Source organism: Taudactylus pleione, unplaced genomic scaffold, assembly GCF_031769625.1.
Source record: "Taudactylus pleione unplaced genomic scaffold, aTauple2 ptg000069l, whole genome shotgun sequence".
NCBI lineage: Eukaryota > Metazoa > Chordata > Amphibia > Anura > Myobatrachidae > Taudactylus > Taudactylus pleione.
Genome location: NW_028284471.1, coordinates 2,342,374 through 2,369,089, shown reverse-complemented (window position 1 = coordinate 2,369,089; position 26,716 = coordinate 2,342,374). Strand labels below are relative to the sequence as shown.

General features: G+C 45.4%; 1 protein-coding gene and 1 non-coding gene across 3 annotated transcripts in view; both read left to right on the top strand.

Moving 5' to 3' along the window:
* The first annotated feature begins 5,465 nt into the window (after positions 1-5,465).
* On the top strand, positions 5,466-5,537 carry TRNAE-CUC (transfer RNA glutamic acid (anticodon CUC)). Its single transcript has one exon. It is a non-coding gene; the product is annotated as a tRNA-Glu (tRNA).
* Positions 5,538-6,568: 1,031 nt separating this feature from the next.
* The window catches only part of DNAJC5 (DnaJ heat shock protein family (Hsp40) member C5), a 44,039-nt gene continuing 23,891 nt past the window's right edge, over positions 6,569-26,716 (top strand). Inside the window, exon 1 of one of the 2 annotated variants that reach the window (XM_088467018.1) lies at positions 6,569-6,676. The gene's annotated coding sequence lies outside the window, so the exon portion shown is untranslated. The remainder of the gene's footprint in view (positions 6,677-26,716) is intronic. The other variant, XM_088467020.1, reaches the window with a different exon arrangement.

The window sequence follows — 26,716 nt, the reverse complement described above, 5'->3', positions numbered from 1 at the left end:
TAAGGACGTTAGTTAACTTGGGGCAGATGCATGCGCATAAAGCTAATAAAACAGCGATTTCATACAGTCTTATGCATTCTCTAATATGCGACTAGTTAACAGCGCAATTGTGCGTATTAATGTGTGTATGAGAAATGGTGAAAGATGCAATCGCATGTTGCTAATAGTAATATCGCCACATGTACTAAAGTGTAAGTTTATCTAAAATGGTGCTTAGGCGGCCATTCGCAAAATGGCGTCTTGCAATCTCATTTTCTAAAATGGCGTCTTGCAGCCAGTCGCAAGATGGTGTCGCTGCGATACAATTTTAAACTGGTCTTGTCTCAGCCAATTATCCACCTTCGACAGAGAGGAATGTGTTACTACAGGGGTGAATAGTGGTAATGTGTTACTATATGTGTGAGGTAGGGATTCTATATCTACACAGGTGAGGGAGTGGAATGTGTTAATACATAGATGATGGAAGGTAATGTTTTACTATAGCAGTAATGCATTATTATACACCATCTCACCACTGTAGTGGTGAGATGGAAATTGTAAATATCTAAAGTCTACACGGGTGAAACTGGGTACATCAGCTAGTACAATATAAGTATTGTAGGGAACTATAAGCTTCTACTTTCTAAGTACCATACTGAGGTCCAACACGGTTTGAGTATCAGGGTACTCTTCATTAAGCCTTGAGGAAGAGTACCCTGATAGTTAAAATGTGTGGAATACTACAGGACAGAGAATCTTGGGATAATCCATGTACAGTGACACTTTTCCATCACTGCACCTTAAAGGAGACAGTAAATTGGAGGGATCCAGAGTCCTCCTACAGAAACCTTTTCATTAACTTTTTAGTGTTTATCTGTTACGAGTTCATCTTATTTTTTTACTAAAGACTTTAGTGATCATTATGAATATTTATAGAACCTGCCCATGTTTACACTCCTGCCTGATCCACCAGGGAATAACACAAATCCATATTTAACTCCAACCTGCTGCCAAAACTCTCTGAAGAGCAGAAGAAGCTTTTGAATGCTAGCACCATGCTAGAAGAAACCCAGCAATATAAAATAACTGAAATTTACATTGAAGCTGAAATACAACAGTATTATTTCCAATGGCACAAGACAAGGCTGTCAACCTCCCCACTCATTTTAGCGCTAATTGAGCCCCTAGCTGAAAAAAATAAAATAAGAAACACTCTCACCAAAGAATTCTGGTTATTGGTGGAGGTAAAATGTAAGATATAGGGGGTGTGGCCTGGACAGGCATGGAGTCTTAGTGCTGTTCAGCCTGTACATCCTACACAATTAACCTGCGGCCAACAAAGGGCTCCTCTTACCTTCTCCTTGTAGTGGAACCTCTCCTATCACCCTGCTGCTTATCTCCATGTCTCCACAGTGCTGTCACGTTGCACAGGCCTTCTAATCACTGTAGCCATCTTGGGTGCTGATATCTGCTTCTGTGCGGCCTCTGCTACTGCTGTTTCTCCTGCATACTTTCATGACACTGGTTCTATTAGGTTATTCTGGACCTATTTGGGGACATAGGGTACTGTGCTTACCCTCCTTGCTGCTTCCAATGCAGCCCTGGTCTCCTGTGCTACTCTCTGGACTTTTTTCACTGATGATACTTACCTCCCGGTACAGTTCCCTCCTGCTATGGCTCCATGGAACGGCTCCTTAGGTGGTGGCACTGCATGCTAACTTGTCTCTTATACATCAAGATATGCAACAAGCGTGGGTTTGAACTGCTGACGCTGGGAATTGTATTTCCACCCTTGAGGACTGTAATATTCCTGTCAGTGGTGGGCTGACCCCTTTGGAATCTCAAAGGGAGGCATGCCAGAAAATAAAACTAGCAAACATTGAAGGATGTCTCCACCACAATATTATCTATTTAGCTAGTTTGCTTGGGATAGCAGGAGAGAGAAATCCCAAGCAGTCCCTGGGATCCTAGTTCATAACTGTTTCAGTGCAACCCTCTTCACTCCTCAGTTTGCTATTGAACAGGCTCACCTCATACCTATACGGCTGTTCCGCTGCAAGATCCTCCTGAAAACGGTTATTGCTAAAATTCTACATTCTAAGGTCTGCAGTGCTTGTCATATCACTGGGATTTTGTAGATTTGGGTCAGGACCCTGATGGAAACCTTAGGCCTGGATAATGCTCTTACTCATCAGACCCCCTACAAGGAGGCTATGAATGGATGCATGAACGAACAGATTATATTGTCTCTAGGACAATTCTGGATAGAGTGCCAGAAGCACGACAGATGTAGTCTTTTGCTCATACTGTACTCAAAACTGTAGTTTACGGCTATAGGTAGTAGATGACCACAGTAAAGTACCTGCAGTACCGGTGTCAGCCTGCAAGAGATGATGATGATACTGGAGTACTGCACATTACAGATAAATGGATGCACCAGCATGTAGTGGGACACCAGTTGGAATGGGTGCGAAGTGCAGAACAAGTAGATGAATGGATACTGAATGGATACAGGAAGCGCTTATATGCAGATAGCTGGTATTAGTCAGTATGCACTAGAATACAGGACACTGATTAGATTCCAGAAAATTCAATTATTTATACTACACAGGACTTACCTCACCCCTGTACATCTCCTTCAATTTGGGGGGCATGCTGATGATATTTGTCCTAACTGTGGGTGTTCCCAAGGGACCTTTTGGAATCTCCTTTGGTCCTGCCCTAAGGTGCCCTAAGGTGCACAGTTTCTGGGGCCAGATCAATGAAGTGATTGCATCATCAAATATACCCCAATCTGCATTGACTCTGGCAGTTTGTACTCTTGGTACTTTGGCCGAGGATATTTTTGATAGATACACTAGACAATACATTCAGTTTCAAACGTGGGTTGCTCTAGTTAATACCACAATATCCCATGAGCGGTATTTATATACTACTCATAAAGCTGAATCTAAGTTTGACCGAATTTGGCAGATATGGTTACAATCTACATATGTTAAATTGCCGCCAGATCATCATACTTTACCTACACTCTAAAGTTTATGTTATGTTTATTGATTGGGAGTCAGACTATGGTTGGATTTTGCTCGATGTTGTTTATATATGATTATCTAATGCATATTGGGAATGGATGTTTCTTCATTACGTGTCCTAGCATTTAAGTGTTAATGCTGTAGTGAAAAATATATTGTATATTCTGTACTGGATGATTTTGATAATATTCTGCACTGAGTCTATTACACCAACCGAATAACCCGGGTTATTGCCGGGTCAATCCGGGTCGATGCTCTGTGTGAACGGCTTCCACAAAAATTTCCCGGGTTGATTTACCCGGGAATCTTACTCGGGTTGAGAGCAGGGTTGAACACGGGTTGTTCCCGTGTCATGCGGCGGTGTGAACGGGTGCTACCCGGATTATTTGACCCGGCTATATTCTGCTATTAGCTGATTGGAGCTTCTGGGGCGCTGGCAGATGATGTCATTTGTCAGGGCCCTGCAGAGAGACGCACACGCAGCCATTACTTGCCTGCCTAACCTCCTGCACACAGCCTGCACCACAGCCTGACCAACTCCCACAAAACGCAGGCTGATACACAGGCTGCCACAGTCAGAACTGCAGCCTGCACCACTGCCTGACCAGCAGCTCCAAACGCAGGCTGATACACAGCCATAACAGCAGCCTGACCCACACCCTGTTCCTACAGCAGCATGTGTGCTGCATCGAACGGGACCGATGCTGATATCCGAGAGCTACTGCTCATCAGGGCGGAGGAAGAAATTAAACGCCAGATGACCGGCACAGTGAAAGATGCAATAGTGTACCACAATATAGCCCAGATGCTGGAGTCCCGAGGGATAAAACGCACGCAGCAGCAAGTGGTCAATAAATTGAAGGCCTTGCGTAAGCAGTTCACTAAAGTGCACGATCATAACCGCAACAAAAGTGGTGCAGGCCGCAAGGAAAGAGTGCATTACCAATTGTGCTACAGCGCTTTGGAAATACAGCACTTTCAAACCCCATAGCACTGTCCTCCTCAATTGCGCCATCCTGCTCCAGCCAGCAGGAGGATATGTCGTACATCGCATCCCCAGGTCTTCCTGCAAAACCATCTGATCTGGGATGCGATGTACGATCCCATTCAAGTGAAGGAGGGGGGAGCCGGCATATCGTGTCGTCTGCGGGGACCGCACGATTGCCGGCGGTGACAGCACGATCCGTCTGCCGACGGATCGGCAGTCGCCCTACACGGTGCATTGCACTGTGTATGGGCACCTTTACTCAGCGGCACCTGGGATTCATCTTCCACAACGTGCATCACAGCGGTCACATACACAAGCAGAGCTGCTGCCCACCACAGCTGGAGGGCCACTTATTTATTTTAAAATTACTAATTATGGGAGCCTCCTATGAAGAATGAGACTCCCATTTATACCACCATTTTGATTTACTTTTTTGGGGGGAGAAGGCTAGGTACACATCGTCTAATGTGTACACAGCTTTACACTTGCCTGTCTGTACAGCCTAGGATGCTGATGCGGTTGATTGGCCGGCAGTTGCCATGGGGATAGGAACCACACAGAATTGCTCAAGAGAGTTAATAGCACATTATTTTTACTTGTGTTAGCATATGGTATGGGCTGAATGATTTGATTGGACATTTATATGAAGAGACTTCCTGAAAATCATCACATCTCCAGCTTTAATAAGTTTATTAGAAAAGCATCAGCAGGAGTAGGGGAGTGCCATTATATCACAACCAAACAGACTCCAACTGGAAGCAGGTCTTCACCTTATATCCGGATCCCAGGAATACACAATACAGTCATCTTTTGTAATGTGCCTGACTTAATGGTAATGCTTAATGTTACATCCAAGTTTTTTTGTGGTGATATGCTGTGTAATATTTTATTTATTGTAAGTGCATATTAAGGGGGAGGAATTCAATTAGCTGTAGTATTTTACCGCATTCTAATTGATCCATCGGGGCTATTCAATTAGCTCTGAAGGCGGCCGGCAGCCTGCACTTATCTGAGATTTTTTTTTCGGGTCTGAAATCCCCAATAACGCTAGTAAACATGTTGATTTAACGGGTGTTAACAAGCCATTCGAGTGGAAAAAGGACTCTAATAGTTCCAGGTGTTAATTCCCGAGGATATCAGTGTGAACATAGGCTGACCCAGAAATAACCCGGGTTGAAGGTGCAGTATGAACATGGTTCTGACTTGGGTTGCATCCAGGTTGCACCAGTGTTCAAAATCCCAGGTCAGACCAGGCATTTTTAATCTGAAAGGGGAATTAGGCAGGTGGTTTTAATGTCATGGCTGATGGGTATATATATATATATTCCATATAGTATATGCTTTTTTTTTTATTCAGATGGAAAATGCTTGAAGAAAAAAAAAGATCACTGACAATGTATTAATTGCTAAAGCCAACAGAGGGCAGTGCAGGATTTAGATCTTAAAATTACAATGACTAGCAAGCTTCCCTGGTGGTCTAGTGGTTAGGATTCGGCGCTCTCACCGCCGCGGCCCGGGTTCGATTCCCGGTCAGGGAATTCTATGTTTTTTTTTTTTTAAATGCTTATTAATAAAAAATTGTCGCATTACTACCAATGTAAGTTATTGCAAGTTAGCTTCAATGTATGTAATCCAATATAGTGAATAAAAACCATATGAGTAGTAATATGCCCTAGAATCCTGTATACAGCACCAGTATATTCGATTGCACTTTATAATTGAGACATAGCAGTTGCCATTAGCTGCATAATCCTACTCTCCGACACGTTTCCAAGCAAATGTAGTTTGCCATTTTTCATTTTTATTCTCAAGCAAACATCTAATTGGTCACAAATGTACAGACACAAAAAGACCACAGAACATGACAATGTGGACTCGAGTCACACAGACATCAGATGGGAGAGATGGCCTCACCATGTATATAGTCATCCTGTGACTGCACCACTATAAACCCGTCATTCTCTATTCCCACCTGATTCTCTTCATCCTTCTATCTTTATTCAATTATTTTTTTATCCTTTATCAGCATACTGTACATACATCCCCTAGTATTCCCTTTATCAGCATACTGTACATACATCCCCTAGTATTCCATGCTCTTTAGCTCTGTACAGCACCTGCTTGATTTCCTTATTCCTCACTATTTTGTATCTCCCCTCTTTACCTGTCACCCCTCTCATTCCCTACACCGCTCCCCCTGTAACCCCATCCGTGTGACCGCCCGGGTCATGAGCTGACCGCACTGCTACTCTCTCTCCCCCCAGCCCCATTTTATAACTCCCCCATTCTTGTATCAGCCCCGTCACCTGCCTCATTCCCCTCCCCCCACCATTCCTATCACCGGCTCCATGCTCCATCATCCATGTTACTCCCTCCTGGCTAACGCCCAGGCCTTGCCTGCTCCCTCCTTCCTCGCTCTATATGCCCCAGACACAGCCTCCTCCTGCGTCGGTCAGTGCCGGGTAGATCTGTAACTATATGCCAGTCACACACACACACGGTTGGCCCATAGGCCCCGGGATATCCCAGACAGCGCGCGCCCCCGGATCCCCTCACTTCCGGGGGCGCGCTTTCTGCGGACCTATGTGACGTAACTGACGGGCCCGCGCACGCACCGCCCCCTCTGCGTCTGATTGAGGAGACGTGATCGAGCTGAACCGAGCGGGACCGGGGAGAGGTGAGAGCACCGGGCTGCAGATGGGGGCAGCGCACCGGGGAGGGTTGGTTGGTTGGGAGGCCGCTGCATGGCCTGAGAGGCCGGGCGGAAAGCGGGCGGGGTTGTGTAGGATTGCCACCGCTATATATAGTGCTCAGCACTAATCTCCATTGATTTACATCACCGGGCAATTTTGCTGCATATCTGTCTGTAGCCTCTGTGTGTACTGTACCTGCATCACCGGCCGTCATCTGCCCCCAGCCAGCGCCTCCTGTGCAGCCTCTGGGAGAGTATCACACAAATGAGCCAACTATCTATATTCCCCCATTTACCCAAAGACAGCGATGTATACGTCTGTTTGCTGTAACTAGCACATATGTGTCATTGTACTGTTGGCCACACATGCTGTATGTATGCGACATTGTATCTGCAGCACCCTCGCTTAGATATGTGTGTGTGTGTGTGTGTGTGTGTGTGTGTGTATATATATATATATTTGGCCAGGTTATACCATGCCTGTGCGCAGCATAGAGAGGTCCTCAGGGTGCAGGTGTGTCTCCTATGGATGAATGACATGTAAGTGCATATAACATCGAGTTGATGGCACCAATATAGTAATAGTCCCTGTGTGGTCACAAGGGCTGACAGAAAGTGAAACCTGATTATACTGATATTTATAGTATCCATTTAGCACATCCCTGCATAATGTTACTTTTTATGTGTTTCCTGCAAATTGCCACAAATCTTTTGAAATGATTATAAAGTAAAGAGAACTACTGCAAAGCATTTACTGAAGATCATATCACATCTTTGATAAAAAGTCATCATTAGCCACTGGGACAACCCGGATCTCTCTGTAATGGTTCTTAATACAAGGATGATTGAGCTAGGTCCTCAGTCCATATGTGTGGCTGCAGCACATCCACTTGCGTAAATAGCTTATTATTGTAAGTAGTGTAGGACTGGGACATGAAGGGCCAAGTGGGGGAGTGTAGTTCTAGGGGCCCATGTTAAGGGATGTGACCAGCCAGCATAGAGGCTTGGCCAACCATAAGAGTGCATGGTTTGCCCCCCCCCCCTCCCACCCTTTTGGCGGTGCCCCGCTAAAACAACATGCCGGGTGCCATCACCACCCACGGGCCGCAAAAATTGCTGTGCAGCGATCACCACCGATGTATAGATGCCGTGCGCATGCTCACAGCTTCTATTCACAGAGAGGGGAGAGCTTGGGAACAGCTCGGCATGTCCGGAAGTGCCCGCGCACGACCCCAATAGTGATGACAAGGGGGCGCGTCTTAAAGATAAAAAAACTCTAATGGGAGTGCTGTCTATAGATAGTATAAATATTTCATTAAATTATATAATCGACGACTAACATCTCACTAATTGGGATATTTAAAGAGGAATTCATGCATAACCCCCATAAAGTTGATGAGCCAAGGGAGATCTGCTTTTTCTAATTATATTTTATTGTCTGATTGTTTACAAGTGTATAGATACAAGTTAGATTGATTGAGATGGTATGTAGACATCCGAATGTTGATATTTGAATAATTTTCTAAAGGAATTTTATGTGATTATATTATTTAATAAAATATTTATACGATCTATAGACAGCTCTCCCATTAGTTATTTTTATATATATATTTTTTTTCGAGGTCCAGTTCCTCAAATTTATAGGTAGCTGCAGTCTGATAGTTTCATTATATCATATTAACACTAATTATGTACTAGAATTTGATGTTTGAGGATTATTGGTATCACTAGTGCCTTTATATATTTGGTTACCTGCGTCTTAAAGATGACCCCTGTCGGGAGCGCGCTTTAGGCATGCACTAGAATGCCCTTTCTATAGTTTGGCACCCTTCCACGCACCCATGTTCATCAGTGGCCCTTCTCCACTAGGCTACTGACCCACTAATAGAACAACAATGTGTAATTCAATCTGGAACTTGATCCCTAATGGAGGGGGTGGGACCCTCAGGCAGTGGGGTTCTCCATGGATTTACTCAGTAACCCTATGGGCCACTCCAACCCTGATTGTAATTGGGTCAGTTTGCAGGAAATAATGTGAAATATGTGATAACACTTCCTGTAAAATCTGTGACATGGGGGAGATGCATCAAACCTTGTAAAGAGTGGAGACATTGTCCTAGTATTTATCAAGTACATTCTGTACAATTATAGTTAGAAGCTGATCGGTTGCTATGGGCAACTGCTCCACTCTTTAGACGTTTTGATACATTTCCTCCAGTGTATGGTGCAGATGCTAGTATCTGTGCTCTTTAGCATCTGCAGTGAAACGTCATGCATTTCCTTGTACAGATTAGATGGCTGATTGTTAGTGATCTTCATGTGTCACTGATCCTATACATTTTGGTGACACATTTTGTGTGATGTTTTGTTTGAAGATATAACTTTTGTGCATTTATTTATGAAACAGGACCTCAAAAGTGTTTTCTTTCTGCTACATAGCTCATGATCATTACCTGTTTCTCACTATGTTTCTCATTCTAGCAGTGTAATTGCTGGAAATGTTAGGTGTTAGATTTTGTATTAAAAAAACAAAACAGATTTAGGCAACCCGCTGAGGTGTTTTGATGACTCATATATTAGTTCTACAGTCACATTGGTAATAGATACACTTAAGAATGCAATAATATGCAAGTAAGTTTATTGATGTTCACCGGAGCTTGCTAACTTTTATAAATGTAAATATAGACAATATATATCACTTGAGAATGTTTTCACTTACTTGTTTTTCTAGATTCATTGTTTTGATAGCTTCCTAAAAGCCTATTCATCTTTGTTACTTTATCATTAACTTGAATATTCTCTCCAAAGCCACTGCTATAGAAATCTGCATCCTCTCCACTGCCTTAATTCTATAATACTGTAAGCACTGATTGATGTTCCTTGGAGTTTACAATCTAATATAGGTAAATAATTCTCTAAGACAATAAACATCGTTTTAGGAATGTTGACCTGTTTGAAAGATCAAATGTGTTCATTGATATGCTTGTATTTCCAGTTTCAGTGTTTGGCTAGCCCAGTAATGTTCTTGTTACGTTATCATTACCTTGCCCCTCCTGGGGATCTTGCAGCCCCTCCCCTAGCGTTGCCTGGGGCTCCTGCAGCCTATCACCTAGGGGTCTTATAGAGGTAAATATTTATGCTAGGCCATAGACATTGGTTGAGAAACATATAAATGTTTGTAAGATAAATGTGTTTTTAGATGTACTTGTTTTTCCTATTATGATATTTGATAGCTCAATAACAGCCCATTTATCCTTGCTACTTTATCATAAACACATGTCTGCATCCCAATGGTCTGTATACCGGGGCCGAAATCCCAACAGATCGAAATCCCAACACCGGTATCCCGACCGCTGTATTCCCGAAGGTAGGTAAGTATCTGGGTGTTAGGGTGAGGTTAGGGTTAGGTCGCGGTTTAGACATTAGTGGAGGGTTAGGGTTAAGCATCGGGCAGGGAGTTTTAGGATTTGGGTGCGATGAAATTAGGTTAGGTTTAGGCACCAAGGAGGGGGTCTTGGGTTTAGTGTACAGGGAGGGGAAGGTAAAGCTTAGGCACTAGTGGAGGGAGACTTAAGGTAGGGATTAGCAAAATACTTACGTGCGTTCCTATGGGTGTTGGGATTCTGGCTGTTTGGATGCTGCTGTCGGTATTCTGACTAGCGGCATCCCAACAGCCGGGATTTCATACCCAATCCGTCTGCACCCCTGCCACTGTACATGTATATACTCTCTCCACGCCTGTCAATGTAGACTTCTATACAATAACTACTGCCATGATCACACACTTCTATCTCATCTGTCACCATCATCCTAAATGGCTGCACCTGGTCCCCTTTTGTCTTTTTACACTTCCAAACCATTTCCACTGTAAACGCTTTGTAGCATATTCGCTGCCGAGGTGCAGTGCATCCAACCAGTGACTTCTTTTTTTTTTTTTTTTTTTTTTACCTCAATTTTTCATTGCCTTTATAATTTCTATCTTCTTCAATATCCTCCAACTCATAAACCTAGCTTTTCTAGGCCCTCCCCAGAGTCTCATATGGTCACCTTTGCACGCTGTCCCCTAACTACATTTACAAGAGTACCCAGCTCTCACACACTGGCTCTATACTATGTGCTCACTCCCAAACCATTTCACATATTGACTGTGCCTTGTACTGTCCCATAAGTCATTCACCACTCTTTTGTCTAACATAAACACATGATTGGAAAAAGAGAAGTTTGCATCTTTAATACTTGCAGTCCCTTCACGTGACTAGCATGTAGGCTGTCCACACTACTCCTTTCACAAACGTACAAGCTGATGTGTCATCTGAACATTACTCACTTGGCAGGAGCAACAGGACACACACGTCTTGCCTATGACCGGCCTGTAACAATCCTTCTTCCAACTATAGCTGAACTTAAGGGACAATTCTTGTTTGCAGTCACTTGGATGTTTCAGACCCAGTGCCCACACTTCTCACTTTCCCTGCAGGCTATATGGGCTCATACATAGATCTGTCAACTGCTCTTGCAGGCTAGCGCTACACACACACGTAAATTGTATTTATCATCTGTTTTGACTGTCAATTATGCAGCTTTCTTTCACATGATGTATGCATTATTTTACCAACAATTTTCTTAATGTAAGTATCCACATTGCAGATTTTAATTCCTCCTCCTCCTCCTCGCTGTGTCTGGTTTGTAAGGCTATGGAGTAGACTAGGCATATGTTTTTCTTCCAATATATATTTATATATAGACTACTATGAATTTGATCTATTTGAAAATCGGTTATATCTAAAGGACTTTGTCACATGTGCAGGATGGTCTAATCTCTATTTTAAAGCATCCAGAATGGGCCCACTTCGGTGATCATCAATCCATTATGACTCCTGGGGGTATATTTATTTAAGTGCAGGTTATTCAGGGTTGGGAATGCCCAGAAATCACAGGGCGGTAAGTCCGGACTATATGGAGGGTGTTCCTGTGCTGTCCCATTATTTCAGTCAGTGCTGCCAATGCAACAGCAGCAACATATGGTCAGGCATTGCTTGGAAGCTGTTTCTTCATCAAATGTGGTCTTTTCTTCTTCATGGCTCCACACAAATGGGTTTTCAGAACATTTGCATAGTAGTCACCATTAGTTGTCTGTCCACAGGGAACCCAGTGCTGTAGGATCATACCGTGCGTATCAAAGAACAGCAGAAGCATGACTTTATACGTCGAAGGAATCGCACAGCATTTTTTTGGGCGCAGGTGAATTCACATGCTCCACGATTCGTCATACATCTCAATCAATGTCAGGAAATCGGGTATCCTCTTTGACATTCGAACGGTGTTTTTGCACGATTCAACTTGTTGTCGCATCTGCTCTTCTTTGAGTTTCTGGGTACCCACCTGGCCCACATGCGATGAATTTTCAGTTCCTTTGTCACGATATACTGAACCCATTTGAATGAGATGCCAAGTTAAGCCGAAAGTTTGCGTAAACTTAACCACCTGTCATTTTGCAACATGTCCGCAGCTTTGGCAATGTTAACATCTATAACCGCAGTGGATGGTCCCCCAGAACGCGCTTCGTCAGTCACTCGTAAATTATCCTGCAGCACGGCTAATTGTTTCTCCACCATTGCTTGCCGTAACATTTCATAAGTTTCATTTACGCTTTTTCCAAGTTTAACACAAAATACCATCACACATCTGACATCTCACACAAGTCTTCCTCATCCGCCATGACGAAACGTACAAAGATCTTCCACCCGCTGTGACCAAACAAAGAAGACTACAGCAGTCCATCCGCAGGTTCAGACCCATATAATGTATGAGCTTCACAATAACCAGCGTAGCGTTGCCACGTCTACCTATGTAACAGAAACACAGAGGCTGTCTCATTATTGTTCAATCCGCCCTCGTACTATTTGAAGCCCACACTCTAAATCTATACGTTATAACCAGAACTGAATGGTGACCAATAACCATTCTTGCTGTAAATAGGACAGGGAATATTTGACATATAAAATGTGTGTATAGATATTATCATAATACCCCTAAATAGGGTGTTGGACCAGGTGTGGCATTAAGTGTAACAATGTGTGAAATTGCAGGAGGGATCCAGTACCATTCTTCCACAAGGACCTCATTCAGCTGATGTCTAGGTGATGGTGGCAGAAAAAACAATCTCAGACGTCTTTCCTGAATATCCAAATTTTGCTTAATTGGGCTCAGATCTGGTGACTAAGTAGGCTTTGGCATATATTGGAATATATCTAACATTCTTTACCATTGGCCAGTTCTTTGTGGCTTTGTCATCTTGAGAGTCGTCCCTCCCACCAGAAAATAAATTCTGCAACTGAGGGCTGAGCACAAAAGAGCTGCACAGATCGGATAAGAGTGGGGTAGTTGGGGGAGGAGAAAGAGCGGTGTGGATGGGGCAGACAGAAAGGCGTGGTGGGGAATATTAAGCAGTACAGATTGGGGGGGAGCCAAAGTGATGCAGATGGGTGGAAAATAGTGGTGCAGATGGGGGGGAGACAGTGACATTGTTTGGGGGACACAGAGCAATGTGAATGGGGGGTACAGAGTGGCATGGACACGGGAAGACAGAGCAGCGCAGCGCAGATGGGTAAAGACAGATTGGTTGGAGAGGAGGAATACAGACTCACAATGGGAGAACACACAACAGTAGGGATTGTGGAAGACAGAGTGGTGCGGGTAGGAGGGGAAGGCAGAGAGTGGTGCAGGTGGGGGGGGGACAGAGTGGTGCAGATGGAGGAAGAAAGAGTGGCACAGATGAGGAGAAGACAGAGTGGCGTGGCTGGGGTGAAGTCAGTGGTGCAGATGGAAGGAAACAGTGACACAGATGCAGGAAGACAGGGCGATGCAGAAAGACATTGGTACAGATGAAGGCATGCAGACTAGCACAGTTGGGAGAACACAGCAGTAGGGATTGGGGAATATATAGCAGCATGAAGGTGTATAGGGGAAATAAGTATACATACATAGAGTATGATAGTTTTAGCAATTAGGGAGATGAATGCATATTTTGAATAAGATGGATGTATGGAGTGAGAAGGATGTTGGAACCCAGTGGGATTGTTGTGGTGACTGAATGGGAAGATTGTAAGCACAGAGTGGGATGTGTGTGCCACATAACTGCTCAGACCTCAGTTGCATAGACTGCATGTGTGTATTCCAATGAGCATAAAATTCTGTGAATTAGCAGCTCCACCATATTGTGAGTGACCGCAATCTCACTCTGTGAGAGTGCTGAATGTGCAGTTAACCACAGGGTGTGATGGCATACCATATCTGTATTGCGCAAGGAACACGTCCATTAAAGAGTCAGCCTTAATGATCGTAATTTCATTGCTTTTTTAAGTTTGAGTGTCAGAAATTCAATAGGTTTTGTGAAATTTCAGATCATGTCTAAGAAGCCTTAATGGGACATGTGAAACCGTAAGGTTTTTTAGTCTATGGAATTTCATTGCTTTTTTAAAATGTATTAACTATCATGGTTGGAGGAGCAAACCAGGCCACCTGCAGGGGAGAAGGGCAAAAAATGGTACATTAGCGCAGGTGGAGGAAGGCCGGCACACAGGAGGTGTTTTGGGGGTGCACTGGGAGAGACTGCTGCGGCCCCCCCGCCACACCCAAAGCACAACCAGCCCCGGGCTTTTCACTGCCAGCCCTGGTTGTGAAAATACATGGGACAAAAAGTGTAGGGGTCCCTTGCATTTTGCACAACCAGCACCAGGCTTTTTAGAGCCTGTCCTGGTTGTCAAAATACAAGGGACAGAAGACATAGGGGTCCCCTGTATTTGGCACAACCAGCACTGGGCTCAGCCAAGCCAGTCCTGGTTTTGGAAATACAGGGGACAAAAAGCATAGGGGTCCCCTGTATTTTCCATAACCAGCGCTAAGCTCTTTATAGCGGGGGGATGCCACGGCTAGGGCAACCCCTCCACCGGGTCCCCTGACCGCTTGTCAGCCCAGGCCGGGGATTCCTGGGGAGCAGACGACCTCCCCAAAATAAGGGCTCCCCCTCTCCAGGGCACCCCAGGCCTGGGCAGATAGCCCGGGGCTATCACCGAAACCCCTGGGCGGTGGGTGCCAGGTTGATTGTGCAATGTGGTGCATTTGAAAGAATATTGCTGCTTCAGTGTTTTTAGACCTTTTTGTCAGATGTTACTATGGTATACTGAAGTAAAATTACAAGCATTTCATAAGTGTCAAAGGCTTTTATTGACAATTACATTAAGTCTATGCAAAGAGTCAATATTTGCACTGTTGACCCTTCTTTTTCCTCTGAATTTCGTCCTGAATGCTGTCAATCAATTTCTGGGCCGCATACTGACTGATGGCCGCCCATTCTTGCCTAATCAATTCTTGGAGTTTGTCAGAATTTGTGGGTTTTTGTTTGTCCACCCGCCTCTTGAGGATTGACCACAAGTTCTCAATGGGATTAAGGTCTGGGCAGTTTCCTGGCCATGGACCCATGATTTTGATGTTTTGTTGCCCGAGCCACTTGATTATCACTTTTGCCTTATGGCAAGGTGCTCCATCATGCTGGAAAAGGCATGGTTTGTCGCCAAACTGTTCTTGGATGGTTAGGAGAAGTTGCTCTTAGAGAATTTCACCGAGGGGTGGCAGCCAATTTAGCTCTTTTGCGCAGGGGTCGTTCTGTGTCAAAGCAACACACTGATTTTACCTCACCAGCTCAGATTTTGTTAAAATTTGGTATATGGAGAATATAAATATAGTCTAAGAAAAATACAAAATATTATTTAAATATATCATGCCGTTTCCAAAATATGTAAACTTTTCAAAAATCAGTCAAATGCACAACCAGCATATTTTTAAATTGCCATAGCAGCTCTCCTAATTAAGCTAGAGAGGTTGGGAGTGGTGTCCTTTTACTGTCTTTTATGCCCTATCCTATGATATACAACACAATAGGATTTGTGAGGAAAAACTTTTTCAAAATTAAATTATTGATCTTGATTATTTCAAAAAGTGTGTTGACAAAAAAGTAAAAAAAAATTATTCTGGGAATAGTCTATACTAATGTTAAATGTTTGTCAAAATGTATAAGTGGGAGGATAATTGTTTCATAGTTAAAAATAATTTTAAAGCAAGGTAGTTTATACAAAATAAGCCAGGTGTATTACAACATGTAGTAACAGGTAATAATAGATTTGATGGCTTCATTAGTTTAATTATATAAATCAAGTTGAATAGAAATACTTAACATTGTATTAGTCAGTCAACAATATTAGTTGAAGATAGTTTGACAATGCCTCGGTGGTTTTTAAAGTGTCATCAGGAGACATGACATAAATTCTTCCAGTTGGAGTTATAGGGTCGACTTTGCATAAGACATCTATTAGAGGTATCCATAGTACATCAGGCTTTCCTTGGATAGAAGAATGATGGTGAAGGTCCAGCTGGATGAAGGAAGGTCACTTTTAATTCATCTTCATTCCATCACATAAGCAAGCCACAATTTCTTGTTATACACAACGGGTATATAGCTATATAGATATGTCTGGAATTCATTTGACATTCACAACGCAAGAAGACTATATTGAGTCTGAAACATTTTTGAATGATCATTTCAGCCAGTCAGTAACAATTCAGGGAACACAACAGTATCATGATTTTATACCTGTTGATTAAAGTACTTCAAAAATATCTGTGACAACCCTTTTCTAAGGCTACAACATCTACAGTATTCGTTACAAAATCGCTAGACAAACTCCAGTTGGCACAAATAAATGGCTATATATCCGTTGTGTATAACATGAAATGGTGGCTTGCTTATGTGATGGACAGAATGAAGATGAAGACAAATTAAAAGTAACCTTCCTTCATCCATCATTAATTTTGAATTTGGAAAAAGTTTTTCCTCACAAAGCCTATTGTTGTATATCATAGGAAAGGGCATACAAAACACAGTAAAATGACACCACTCCCACCTCTCTAGCTTAATTAGGAGAGCTGCTATGTCATATTGAAAATATGCTGATTGTGCGTTTTTGACAGATTTTCGAAGACTTTACATAGTGATCGTGCAGAGCCAAAAAATAAGTGCGTCCCAGGGACCTCTCACTTTAATAAAATTGGCGTCCTACCTGACATTTTCTGGGTCATGTCATCGCATCACCATATCTGGGTTCAGACTGTGCCTGAGCCACCTGGAAAAGTCCAGTGCTGCTAGACTACAATGATGCAGCACGGTGGGTGCAGACAGAAATTGTGGGTTCTAGTAGAAATTTAACAAGTAGAGCTCCCCAGAGGCACACAGATAGGGGGAAGCAGGCAGATGCTCACAAAGGCTAGGTGGGCAGAGGCATATAAGGGGATGGTTGGTAGAGTGACAGAAGGGGGCAGGCAGAAGCACACGCATGGGGGTTGGGGCAGAGGCACACGTGGGGAAGGGGGAGATAGAGAGTGACAAATATATAAAAAAAAAATTGTAAGCATTAATGGACATACCTGGTGGTTAGATGGGGGTGGGGAAGTCAAATACAGACACTGATTTTATATGCTACCAGCAGGAAGGAGTGTGTTGGGGGGCAGCTCTATATACCCACCAGGGCCCGGCAGCAGTGACATCAGATTGGCTGCCTGTCATTACAGTGCAGCGGCTGCGGGGAGGTCTCAGTCTGCTCTGCAGTACTTTATAAATCGGTGTGGTGAGCAGTCTTGGGACCGTCCCTGCTCACCACACTTAGCTCCGCACAGCCGCCGCACTGAAATGACAGACAGCCTAATTCACAGGCTGCCTGTCACCTAATACTGGTGAGTATTGACAGGTATATTATTTATGTAAAGCAGCCAGTCACTACAAGCACTTCGGACTAGTCCACAAGCCCACTCATAAGTATGCGTGAGTCATTGGTGCCCTCACTATAGTGCCAACTACAGGTACTGGTGGCGACCATCAAGCTGGTTTTTCCCCCACTGGTGACAGCACTCACACTCGCCACACACATGGGTGAGTGCCCCCACATTCATGCCACACACACATGGGTGAGTGCCCCCACATTCATGCCACACACACATGGGTGAGTGCCCCCACATTCATGCCACACACACATGGGTGAGTGCCCCCACATTCATGCCACACACACATGGGTGAGTGCCCCCACATTCATGCCACACACACATGGGTGAGTGCCCCCACATTCATGCCACACACACATGGGTGAGTGCCCCCACATTCATGCCACACACACATGGGTGAGTGCCCCCACATTCATGCCACACACACATGGGTGAGTGCCCCCACATTCATGCCACACACACATGGGCGAGGGCCCCCACATTCATGCCACACACACACGGGCGAGGGCCCCCACATTCATGCCACACACACACGGGCGAGGGCCCCCACATTCATGCCACACACACACGGGCGGGGGCCCCCACATGCAGGCCACACACACACGGGCGGGGGCCCCCACATGCAGGCCACACACACACGGGCGGGGGCCCCCACATGCAGGCCACACACACACGGGCGGGGGCCCCCACATGCAGGCCACACACACACGGGCGGGGGCCCCCACATGCAGGCCACACACACACGGGCGGGGGCCCCCACATGCAGGCCACACACACACGGGCGGGGGCCCCCACATGCAGGCCACACACACACGGGCGGGGGCCCCCCACATGCAGGCCACACACACACACGGGCGGGGGCCCCCCACATGCAGGCCACACACACACACGGGCGGGGGCCCCCACATGCAGGCCACACACACACACGGGCGGGGGCCCCCCACATGCAGGCCACACACACACACGGGCGGGGGCCCCCCACATGCAGGCCACACACACACGGGCGGGGGCCCCCCACATGCAGGCCACACACACACGGGCGGGGGCCCCCCACATGCAGGCCACACACACACGGGCGGGGGCCCCCCACATGCAGGCCACACACACACGGGCGGGGGCCCCCCACATGCAGGCCACACACACACGGGCGGGGGCCCCCCACATGCAGGCCACACACACACGGGCGGGGGCCCCCCACATGCAGGCCACACACACACGGGCGGGGGCCCCCCACATGCAGGCCACACAAACACGGGCGAGGGCCCCACATGCCACACAGGGGTGAAGGCACTCTCACCCCCTCCCACCTTTACCGGACTGTATATGTACTCTGGCCCCGTCTCTAACCTTCACCTATTGACTCCTCTGGGTGAGGAGACCGCAGACCAGGGGTCCAGGATATAGACAGCACACACAGCATGCCCCCCGCATGGCGGCCTGCAAAGTGGGGTTATCGTGCAGCCACCGCCCTTTCCTGAACCAGTGTACCGAGCTCACCGCGGGAACCGCCATCCGGGCTGTGTGTGTACCAGAGTCCGTGTTGCTGTGTACCAGGCGTTATACCAAGTAACCGGTGTCCGTGCTGTGTTGAGCGGTACTGGGATCTGTACTGTATATGTGGCGGGCAGTGCACCTGGCAGCCGTCAGGTAGCGCCCCCTCCCCATGTACAGACACCAGAGGAGCTCCCACTTGGGCCCCTTACCATCCTACACTTGCCTGACGCCGTCTTCACTCCGAGTGCAGGGCCATCTTCACTCCGGATCGCCGAGATGCATGAGTAGTGCCGCTTGCTGGCCTGACTCCATCCTCTACTTTTCATAGCCTGCAGCCGGGCCAGGCTCTTCAATCCCTTAATGAGGAGCAGGGGATTGGTTGCAGCGGAGCGTGTCCCCAGGGACCCGCTCATTCTAGAAAAGTGAGTCCCTGGTCCTCAATACCAGGTCAAATACGCGTATTTGCAATCACTGTTTACATATTTTGGAAACGGCATGAGATATTTAAATAAAACTTTGCTTAGACTACATATATACTCTTCATATACCAAATTTGAACACAATCTGAGCTGGTGTAGTAAAATTTTAACAAAAAGTGTGTTGATTTGACATGAAATTGCCCGCGGCTGCCACCTCCCTACTGGTGTCCCCTTCACCTAGTGGGTGGCAACCTGTGTAAGCTCTTTTGAATGGCCGCCGCCCACTAGGACTTGTCTTCTTTCTTCAGGAGCTCTTGACTGCTGCTTCGCTGCCGCCTAACTGCCATGCCGCCTCACGCTGGCTTATATAAGCCAGCCGAGGGGACGGGGCGATTACATCGCAAGCCGTGATTGGCTCACGGTGACCATCTTTGAATTTCATCATTTGCGCTCAGACGCCATTTTTGAAATGGGCTCCGCTGCTGAACTCTGGAGAATGGCTGGCAGGGACTGGATCCTCTTGGATCCAGGCACGTCGCCAACACCCACACAGACGCCGGGTCCCATAGCCCGCACCACCGACACTGTTGCCTGCACCGATGCTGCCACCTGCTCCACCGCCGCCAGGTTCTTTAAAGTAACTACCACACCGTCGCCGGGTCCCCGCCACTACTGCTGCCCTCTGCCATTGCCGGGTCGCCCTTCCACTAATGCCCGCAAAAGGCAGCCATCTTGGTGCACCCAGGTGAAGCCAGCACAATACACCCCCCTGCAGGAAGGCTCCTACTGAGGCTGCACAACAAGTTCAGGTCCCTATCTCTCTAATAGGGCATTTGTGAGGTAATAGTTTTTAAACTAACTCTCAATTACCTGAACCCCAAAAGGCCCTACACTGGAATAAGAGCTAATAACAAACCCCAAGTCTAAATTCGCCCCGCACCCTGCCAAAAAATTCCCCATAGAGAACAGCAGAAAAGTGGTCCTAACTAGAAAAGTGGTCCTAACTAGAAATGTGCGCCGACCCCCATGTTTTGGATCTGTATCTGGTTTTGGATCTTTTTCCTTTTGTGTTTTTGTTTTTAGGCTTTGGATCTGTATTTATTCCAAAAAATGATATAGACAGTATTATTAACTTTAATAACATGCATTTTTAACCACCTCACAGCTCACAATATTGATTTCACTATTTTTCACCAATATAGGCCAAAGGCTGCAGCGAGCTGGCTTGCTTAAAGTAAGCAACAGAGCAGTGGCACAAACGCAAGGCAGTTTAAAAAAAATATAGGACATCTATGAAACATTGCCACACAGCAGTGACAGACAGGATGGCAGTTTAATAAACTATAATAATGTCAGTCAGCAATGCCCCAAATTGTGCAAAATGTAAAGAAAAGAGGTGCAAGATATTAAAAAGGATATGCACAGTTTAACAAATCAAGCACTTTAGAGACTAGGACTGACACTTTCGTGGCTGAACTCCTTGGTTTGTTTGGGCCCCCACAAAACATTTTTTTGACTACCTTCAATTATTGAGGTTGATGATGAGGGTGTTGGTGGTGGAGATTGCATGTGCTGGTAGCTGATACTGGACTGTTTTGTTATTAAATTACAAATTATTATAATTTTGTTAAACAAATTGCATAAACTCGCTGCAATTGATGTAACAAGAGGAGGTGCCTAGATGGTTAACGTCCCTTCCTCTGCTAACTTTGGCTTTACAAATGAAACAGATGCCTTCACAACTGTTGTTAGAATTTAGATTAAAATAATTCCACACCCAAGATATGGCTTTTCTGGCTTTCTTTTTATCATGAGCAAGAACTGCTGCCACTAGTGGCTGATTTACGCAAACATCCTCATCATCAACATCCTCATTAGATAGGATGCAAATTTCCCCCTCTTGCACTTCCTCCACACTATCATCCTCATTTTCTATTATCTCACCATCTAATGCACAACCGTCATGGCGTCAATTCGCTGTGAAACTGGGTGACAGCTGTTATACTTACTTCCTCTATCAAAGGACTGTTTTATAGTCAATTGTTTCTTTAAATTACTACTAGTAGTATTCTTCTTGGTCCCTTTCTGGAATGAAGATCCACCACCAGCAACAGGCGTAACACTCAAGGATCCTTCTGAGGAACAACGGATAGGAGAGGAGTCAGGCGCTTGGATCCAGATAGAAGGGAGTAGCTAGGTGACACTGGACTCATTGTTTTTTTTTGTCCTCACAGTTTCTATACCCTTTCCAATTTGAATGCGCGCTGCAAGTGATGTAACCGGGAGGAGGTTCCAAGATGGTTAAGGTCCTTACCTCTACTCACTGTTACATGGCAATGGTTACAAATGGCTTGGCAAAGGTTGTCCAGATTTGGGTGGAAATTATTCCACACATGAGATGGGGATTTTTTGGTCCTTTGCCCAGGCATGGCAACAATGGGATTTTTCCCACCATGGGCCTCATTTACAGTTTTTACACAAACATCCTCATCATCCTTGTTGTTGTTGTTTCCAACTACATAAATATCCTCCTCTTGCAATTCCACAGAAGCTTCCTCGATTTCTACGTCTGCATGTTGACTTGTGTTTGCTGCTCATCCCCACATTTGCAGAGGGCACACAAATGGTGGAAGGAGGATCCTCTTCAACTACAGTATTAGAAAGGTCAGGCTCACATTTGGAACCGCGGACACACTTGGACTCTCCTCTGGGATTTGTGATTTTTCGGAGCACACAGTTCCGGTGTCTTACCAATTTAAATTTTTTTGCACCTCTCCTACAAGCAGAGGTGCTTAAATAATCACTAGAACCACCAGTCATAAATAATAAAGGCCAAGGCCTTATCCTTTCCTTGCCACTTCGTGTAGTGAATTGCATATTGCCAATATATATATTTTTTTATATAGACCGAGAATCATAACATCTCTACATAAAAAATAAATGTAAAACATACCAGATATACAAACATGTAGACAAGAGGGAAGAAGGAGGGGGGTATTGGGGGAGTAAGAAAATAAAATACAGTTGCAGACAGCAACACAGAACTATAGTGGAATTTCAATTTGTAGACCCAGAGGAATTACATCTCAAAACCCATAGAAACCTTATAACAGCTTAAGTCCCCAGGTATCAGGGCCTTTATAGGAGGAGGAAGATTTAAAGTCCATCCAACTGAACCATCTCGTTACATAGACTGCTTCTCTGGAGTCTAATTAAATATATCGTCCATAGACATATAAAAGTCTAGACGGCAGCACCAGTCCCATACTGTAGGAGGTATGTGAGAGCGCCAGCGAACCGGAACTACTGCCCTGGCTACGTTGTTCATATGCTTTAGAAGGGATTTTTTATATTTGGTAATAGGATTATCTGAATGTGATAGTAACCAAAAGTCAGGGCCAGTCGGTACAGGAAAGTCAAGAAACTCTGACGCCAAGGCTGTTCCAAAGTCCTGTCGTTTACATCTCAAGAATATTTCCAAGATCAGACCTTTTCTCACCCAGGATGCCACTAAAACCCTCATACATTCACTGGTCATCTCCAGATAGGAGGAGGTTACAGTAGTCCAATCTGGCCTTCCTAAATTCCATCTTGCTCCTCTCCAGTCTGTGCTCAGTGCTGCTGCTCGGCTCATCTTCCTCTTCGAATGCTCTACATCTGTCTCCCCTCTTTTACAAACCCTTCACTGGCTCCCCTTCCCTTTCAGAACCCAATTCAAGGTTCTCACATTCACTTACAAAGCCCTCACCCATTCCTCTCACATTTACATCTCTGATCTCATATCCCTTCACTCTTCTGTCCGACCTCTTCGTTCACTTAATACACGCCGCCTTTCATGCCAATTGATTAGTTCCTCCCACTCCCGCCTCCAAGATTTTGCCCGTGCTGCTCCCCACCTTTGGAACTTCCTCCCTCTCCCCATCAGACTCTGCACCTCTCTACAATCTTTCAAACGAGCTCTTAAGACCCACTACTTCATTAAAGCCATCCAGCTCTCATCCTAACTTGCTGCTACATCTTCCTTCCTCCCCGCCTACCCCATCTGTGTCACTCCTGTTTTTCTGCCCCTCCCTTAAAAAATGTAAGCTCTTTCGAGCAGGGCCCTCTACCCTCTTATGCTTCTCTCTACTGTAATTTAATTTATCTCTTACTCCCCTCTAGGGCAACTATAATATAGCAATGTTTATTATACATGTCTTGTATTGTAAGTCACTGGTTACGTAATTGTTTATGTACTTTGTAAGGCGCTGCGGAACACTTGTGCCATTTAAATAAATAATAATAAAATGGAATGATAAGAGGGCAGTCCCACCAAATATGAAGTAGCGTGCCCCTTTCTTTCTTACACCTCCAGCAGAGTGGCGACACACCTGGGGAGAATTTATGTAATATTACTGGGCATCGGTACCATCTTGTCATCTCCTTATATTGCGTTTCTAAATTTCTAAGCTGGATGAACACGTACTGGTAGCCTGATTATATTTTGTTTCCCAGTTTACCTGGATACCTTTTGGAAGTGAAATTTTTCCCAAGCTTCTTGAAGTCGTACTAATTGGAAGATGAATTGTCAATAGTAATTGGTATAGTGCAGAGATAACATGTCTAGGGGTGGTGGAGCTAGTACACATAGCCTCAAAGAGAGTTAGGTCTTTCTTAAATTTAGCGATTCCTTCCAATGAGAAAGCATAAAGATGTACTTGTAAATAGAACCAATAATCTTGTTTAGTTAATCCTAGTTCAGCAGATAATATCTAATAAGATTTAAACACTCCGTCCGAGACCAGGTGATCCATTCTAGTGAGACCCTTAGCCGACAATACCTGCCCCGATGTCCCGGGGATAAAAAGGGGATTGTATATTATAGGAATAAGAGGGGACACCTTTGAAGAAACGTCAGGATTTGTGCCTAGTCTCCTCCGAAGTGTCAAGGTCGGCCCTACCGTTGGGTGATGAGAACAAACCACTCTAGAACACCATGGAATAACATGTAAATGGAAGTTTGTGGTTACAGATTCTATTAATACCCACTGTTTCTCCGAAGAGCCTCTGGACCAATCCATTATTCGGAATGGGTATGAAATACCGCTGACCGTCAGTGACAGGCCGACATCAGCAGAGTTCCGTGCAGCGGAAGCTCGACAGCGCTGGAAATCCCGATCGTGGATAGGTGAGTATCTCCTAACCCCCCCTAACCCTAACCCTCCTTAGGGGTGCTTAACCATAACTTCCCCCCCAAGTGCCTAACCCTAATCCCCCCTGTAAGTGCCTAACCATCCCCTTCCCCACTGCCTAAACCTAAGTCCCCTGGGGGGGGTGCCTAACCCTATCCCTCCCGGGGGGGGGCCTAACCCTAAGTCCCCCCCGGGAGCCCTAAACCTAACCCTCACCCCGGGGCTGTCCGCTCGCGGCACCCGGCATCACTACGATCGGGATGCCGGGCGCCGGTCTCCAGGCGTCAGGGGAATTGCGGGCGTCTACATCTAGACGCCCGGCATTTCACCCTTGCCGGGATATGACAGTCGGGAAGCCGGCTGCCGGTATTTAGGCAGTCGGCTTCCCGATTGCTTCCCCATTATTCTACTTAGTTTAGTCGCCTGGTAATATGCCAAAATCATAGGTAGCTGTCTACTTCCCTGGGGTGTTCACCAAAACAGTACCTGAATCTGGGTTTCCTACCTCCCCAAACAAATTCACGTTTAGCATTATGGACAACTGATATAAATCGAGGGGTGAGCGCTGAGGGACTTGACAGAGGAAGGGGTCTGTTGCGAAATTGCATTACAGGCCTGTGAAAGGAGGGGGATCAATTTATCCTGAAAGGCCTTGTAACAGGAGACAGGGAAGCCGTCTGGGCCTTGGCTCTTCCAAGGGGACGTTTCGAGGGCTGCCAACAGTTCAGTTTGTGGTTGCGTGCGCTATTAAGTCAGCCAACTTGATCGGAGTGGATTATATTTGGATGTCACTGTTTAAGGCGGTTGGCCATAAATTTTTTGCATATAGTTTAACATCTACATTCAAGAGAGATAAAGGCCTGTAACTAGCAGGTAAACACGTGTCCTTTCCCTCTTTTGGAATGACTGTTAAATGAGCGCTGAGGGACTTGACAGAGGAAGGGGTCTGTTGCGAAATTGCATTACAGGCCTGTGAAAGGAGGGGGATCAATTTATCCTGAAAGGCCTTGTAACAGGAGACAGGGAAGCCGTCTGGGCCTTGGCTCTTCCAAGGGGACGTTTCGAGGGCTGCCAACAGTTCAGTTTGTGTGAATGGCAAGTCCAGAGCGTATCACCTCATCAGGGAGAGTGGGAAAATCAATCCCATCTAAATATTGCTTTATCTGTGATTTATGTTTCAGCCTGTCCTGTCCGAATGGGAAGTGTCAAACTATATAGGCCTGAATAGTATGTGTGGAAAATTGAGGCAATCCCCCTATCAGAAGCACACAAACCCCCTGCAGAATCCTTAATTTTATTTGAACATAGGTCTGAGACCTCTGTGCTCTTAAAGCCCTCGCCAGCATCCTACCTGGTTTATTTCCCCACTGATAATATTTGTGTCTACAGCGTTGAAAAGCTCTTTTAACTCCCTCATTGAGTAGAGTATTCAGGGATTCTCTAGCTTTTTGCAATTCAAGAAACTTATCTGAGGCAAAAGTGGTCTTATGGACCAGCTCCAACCTTTTTTATTTTGATAAGCCAGGCATCCCTGCATTCAAGTTTCTGCTTTTTAATGAACCCAGCTGTATACACGTATACATTGTGTTGTGCAAAACACATTTATGGGTTTTCCCATATTGAAACCGGAGAGACATAGTCAGTCACATTAGAAGAAATATAGTTATCCAACATTCTATTAACTGAGCTCGACAAGTCGAAGCCCTGAAAAATTGCTCATTAAATTTCCAATGCCAGTGACGAGGTGGAGGGTGGGAGATAGGAGCATGGTCAGAACCCGTGATCTGTCCTATTGTTGCGTCTAATAAGAGTTCAAGATGTGAGTGACTAACACAGAAATAATCTATGCGAGAATATGACCCATGTGGATGAGTAAAACGTGTAATCCCTCTATGCCAGATGAAGCAATCTCCGGGTATCAGAGGAGAGATCTAGCTGGGGTTCCAACACCTAATTGAAATCACCTCCCACTACCAACACTTCCTCTATATGACTTTCAATAAATTTCAGAGGCTTACGTAAGAAACGGGACTGACCCTGGTTGGGCAAATAAAGATTTACAAAGGTTTATCTTTGATTAGCTATAGTAGCCTTTACAAGTAGGCCTCTGC